Below are 5,399 nucleotides of genomic sequence, written 5' to 3' on the forward strand. Positions count from 1 at the left end.
CCAACTTGCTTTAATTATGGATTCCTTTGGCAACATTCCCAACAAGTCACACAGATTCTGCTTCAGTAAAGGAGAGCTCCTTCCATCCTATGACAGTTTCCTCTTTTTGGGGACTGTTCTTCACTATTAAGGAGATTTCCCCCCCTTACCTCAAGCTTCAGCCTACCTCTCTGAAATATTCACCCATTGTTCGTAGTTCTACCCCTCCAGCTAAGCAGAACAAGTGAAATGCCTCCTCATGTATGATGATTCCTCCTCCCCCTCACTTCTTCCCTCTCTCCCCTCCCCCCACCAGCTTTCTCTTCTTCAGGCTAAACATCCTTCCCTTACTTTTGTTGACCAATTCTTACCTGACATTTGCTTAACATCCTGGTCACCCTCTTCTGGACTCTCCCCAGCTTCTCAATGTGTCCTTCTTAAAGCATGGTGCCCAGAAGTGACCACAACATTCTTTATGGGATCTGATCAAAGCAGGTTACAGTGAGTGATACCATTACTTCCTTAGACCTAGATGCTGGGCCTTTTCCAAAGCAGCTTCAGATGAAATTAGCTTTCTTAGTTGCCATAGCACACAGTTGACTCATACTGAGCTGGAAGCCACTAAAATCCCTGGGTCTGTTTTAACAAGAAACCTGTTGTTCAGTTATGCTGAACAAATTCCCCATCCTGTGCTTGTGAAATTGATTTTTTAACCCAGTGTGGAATGGTACATTTCTCCCATATCTCTTAAGGTTGGATCCATTATTCTAGCCTATAGTGATCTCTGGGTATCCTACCAACCTACCTACAGCATTTTTGACAGATATGATGGCACAGCAGATCAGAGGGGAAGGGGCAGGTATAAGCATTGATTAAACACTATGTTCCAGGCAACCATGCTGTTTGTTTGTTTGTTTGTTTTTAACAACTATCTCATTTGATTCTCACAATAATGCTGGGAGGTATGTGCTATTATTTGCATTTTACAGTTGAGGAAACTGAGACAGACATTAAATGACTTTCCCAGGGTCACACAGCTAGGAATGTCTGAGGCCAGTTTGACTCTGGAGTCAGGTCTGCGTGACTCCAGGCCCAGCTGCACTGGTTATACACTAGAGAGGTGAGGCCATCTGTCCAGGGTCACACAGCTGTAGTGAAGAGCCCATTGCCACCTTCTTCACCTCATCCTGCCTCACCAAAATGCTTGGCTCCAGGTTCAGGCAAAGAAAGGACTCCTTCAGAAGATCAGCATGGCTCCTCTCAAAGGGCATTGGGCTGCTCTGAGAGCTAGAAAGTTCTTCCTCTTTGGAAATCTTGGAGTGGTTGCTGCACATGGGGCTTACTGGGCATGTTTTCATGGGAATATTGGTCTTGATGTCCTGTGATTTTCCTGCGCATCCTGGTGTTAGGTGATTCTAGGATTTTACAGCTGACAAAACTGAGGTTCAGAGAAATTAAATGACTCCACAGAGGTTCCAAAGCTAGAGAGTATTCAGTGAAGCTAGAAAGTCTTGGGGCTTCTGCCTCTCCCCACCCCCAAGGCTCTTTTCATTGAATCACAAGCCTGAGGAAAGATGGGAGTGGAAGGAGGCTGTCTGCACAACTAACTCCTGTCACTCCAGATGTGAGATGGAAACTCTAAAATAAGGCAACAACCAGATTCTGTTGGCAGGGGATTTCTCCATGAGGCAGGAGGCTTGTGTGTAGAAGGAGGGGTCTGCAGGGAGCAGAGAGGGGTTTGGTCACAAACAGCCTCACCCCTGCCTTGCCCATATTCCTTCCTCTAACCAATTGGAGTAGCGCTGGGGAAGGGAGCACCACCTTAATTCCCAGTCACTCTGGTGCTGTTCCTGGAAAGGAGTGGGGGTGGAATGTGGCAGGGAGGGGGCAGTTCTGGGTAGGTAGGGACAGGTCCCTTCCCAGGGCCCCTTTCCCAGAGAGTTCCCACTCCCACACCCCCAATTGCTTTTGGCTTCTGGGCAAACAGATGAGGAGGCTGCACTCTCTGCCCCGCCCCTCCCCGCCCCCCTGCCAGGTCTGTCTGAGCTCCCAACAAAGACCACTCTAAAGGGCTCAGGGGGTGAACATTGGGGGTGGGGGAACCTGACACCTGAGGTTTCTGCCCACCCCTACTCTCAGGCCCAGACTGATGGTCTGCCCCGCCCTGAGGCAGGAATGTGTCTGAGGGCCAAACCTGACCTATCTTCAGCCCCATTTGGGGCCAGTGGTCCCAGAACAGACCCCAGCCAGCGCAGACAAATCCTACAGTCACATAGTCACACAGACCAGTGATTGGCTGGAAGGAATCGAAGAAAGGAACAGACACTTAAATATCTACTATGTGCTGGACACTGTGCTAAGTAAGTTCTTTATAAATAACTCATTTGATCTTCACATCAACCCTGAGAGGTGCATGCTATTATCTCCATTTTACAGTTGAGGAAACTGAGGCAGACAGAGCCTGAGGTCATATCTGCAGGGGGCTACAAACGGCTTCGCTCCTGCCTTTTCCATATTCCTTCCTGTCACCCCGCAGTTGGGGAAGGAAGCCCCACCTTATTTCCCAGTCACTCTGGTGCTGTTCCTGGGAAGGAGTGGGGGTGGAATGTGGCTGGAGTTTTGAATGTTTGAGTCTGGATTTGAATTCAGGGCAGGCCAAGTTCTGTACGGTTCTCAGAGAACAGATAACCTGCTCACCTCTGTGGGTGGCAGAACTAGTCTCATTTCTCTTATTAGTCTAAGATTACCCTTTCCAGAAGAAGAATGAGCTACCTTGGTGAACTACCCATTAGCAGATGTGTTCAACAGAGAAGTGACCAGTATGGATTGATATACATCAAAATAACTCTGGCTCCAACTTCTCCTTATAGGAAATCCCATTTCCTCCCTGAACCTACACTATTTCACTGAGCCCTTATTCCATGACCTTGGAGCCAGCCACCTATACAAACAGGGAAGTATCACAAAGTAGTCAATGTTTTAATTCTTTGCATAGAAGAAACAATAATGTGTAATAGCATATCTACCACATGGCTGCATGCCAATGCTTTCTCCCAACCAATATACAGACATGTTCCCCAGGTACTTATGGATGCAGTTCAAGATAGCTAGGCTTAGCTGGGCATTCTGGATCAAGAGACCCCCCAATATGAGAGCCAACTGAAACTCTCCTGATGCTTGAATTCTGTCTTCAAGTATTTTATCCCTAGAAGAGGGATCGGATTTGTTCTTCTTGGCTCTAGAGCAATGAATGGAAGTTGCAAAAATGCAGATTTATGCTCAGTATTAGGAAAACCCCTCCTCATAGTGCTAAGACTTTTTGGACCTTCCTAGTTAGTAGTTTCTAATTGGAGTTACATTGTATCATTCAACTCCCTCTCACACTAAAAAGCTTTCCTAGGTTCTAGGTAGGTACTACTCCATGGGTCAATATGTTCTCAAAACCATGGCTCATGAAGCCCCCACTGATGTGTTCTTTTCCCCTCAAACCGGAAGACATATTAGTTTCTTTTTTTTATTAATTTATTTTGATTTATCAACAATCACTTCCATATGCTTTTGAGTTTAAAATTTTTCTCCTCCTTCCTCCCCACCACCCTCCCCAAGATGGCGCACAATCTGATATGGGCTATACATGACATATTAGTTTCAAGCAAAAGATATTTCACTAAACAGCAGAACTAAATAACTGACAATAAAATTTTCAGTCCCTCCTATCCCTTTCCCCCAGACACCCAAAGGTGCCCTTTCCCACCAGTTACTACAACATCTGACGAGAACACAAGTCTGGAATTGCACATGGTTCCCTGCCCTTGAAGCAACTTGGGGAGTTCATAACAGAAGTTAGGAGAGAAGATACAGACATGACTAATACAGTAGGAAGTACCTGGGGCTAAAGGTCATGGGGGGGTCCACTTAGTGGGGAAAGATGGAGAGTTCCTTGGAGTCAGGGAGGACTTACTGTTGGAGTTGAGGTTTGAATGGACCTGTCAGGGTGGGCAGGATTTTGATAGCCTCAGCAGAGGTGGGGGTGGGAGGGAGTAGAAGGACATTCAAGATTGGGAAGCAGACCCAGGCCAATGGTGTCCACTCTCTTAGCTTAGATAAAGTGCTCTGGGCTCATCCTTGTCTCACAATGACCAACAAGACCAGAGTAGACCCTCCTCCCCCCTTAGCTCTCCCCCCTGCCTCTGAGCACTGGAATCCTTCAGCCAATCCCCAGGCCATTCAGCTTCAAACCTCTCAGAGATCTCCCATTCCCACACACTGCAGACCCCTTAAATTGGTCATCCCTTGTTAGGGAGGCTGTGGAGGTGGTTTTAATATTGGCCTGAGGCTGGACTCCACATTTCTGAGATGTCTTCCTGAAATTCTGCAGCTCAATCCACCCAGAAGAAATATAGTATGGAGCAGGAATGTCCTTAAGTGGTTACCTAGCCTCTCTGTACACCTCTGTCAACAGAGAGCTCACTATCTAACAAGGTGGTTCATTCTCTTTTGTAAAGGATAAAATGATAGGAAGCTCTTTCCCATGTCAAGCTGAAATTTACATCCATACAGGTGTCCCGCTTTTCTTGGTCCTAGTTCTCCAAAGTTCTACTATTTCTAACAGCCAAGCTGCTTTGTCTCATTATTCCCTTAGCAAGGCAACAACCACATAGGAGAGGACCTGGGGCAGGAACGAGAGGGCAGGGACAGAGACAGAGGGTGGGTCAGACAGTCATAAAGACTGGGGCAGAGGCAAAGACTAAAAGAGAGAGGGGCTGGGGCAGAGAAAGAGTGAGACAGACATCGAGGCTAGGGTAGAGATAGAGAAGGAAACAAAAACAAAGACAGGATGAAGTACTGGCCCGTGAAGACAGAGACAGAGGCAGGGGCTAGGGCAGGTATGGGTGAGGCAAGGAGAAGCTCCCTTCTTGCCTCTGTTGTTGAGGATTTCAGAGTAGGTTTCATAAAACCCTTTACAAAGGCAAAACAAGGTCCAACGTTTCCTGCTGGCATGTGGGACTAATGGTCTCCTTTATCTCTGGGAAGCTGGGAGAGGATTCCCCCACTCCCCCCACCCCCACCCCAACACACACACACACACACACACACACACACACACACACACACACACACACTTCCTTCCCCCTCCCCCAACACCTCTTCTTGGAAAGGGCTTGTGTTTCACTCTAGCTCTTGTATGGGTGTGGGTGTGAGAGTATATGTGTGTGGGGGGGAGTGGGGGAAGGTGTGGGTTTGGGCCTCCAGCACAAAGTACCTCATTGTTCCCTAGCCTGCAGCAGGAAGGCCCTACCTATTGCCCACAATCCCATGGGCAGAATTGCCACCTTTGGGTGTCTCTGACAGCTCCGGAGTCTTGAAAGGCCAAATCCATTCTACTGCTTCCATTCAGAACTTTGGGGACGGGGAAGGGA

Source organism: Phascolarctos cinereus, unplaced genomic scaffold (genome assembly GCF_003287225.1).
Source record: "Phascolarctos cinereus isolate Bilbo 61053 unplaced genomic scaffold, phaCin_HiC Scaffold_5;HRSCAF=322, whole genome shotgun sequence".
In the NCBI taxonomy this organism is placed as follows: Eukaryota; Metazoa; Chordata; class Mammalia; order Diprotodontia; family Phascolarctidae; genus Phascolarctos; species Phascolarctos cinereus.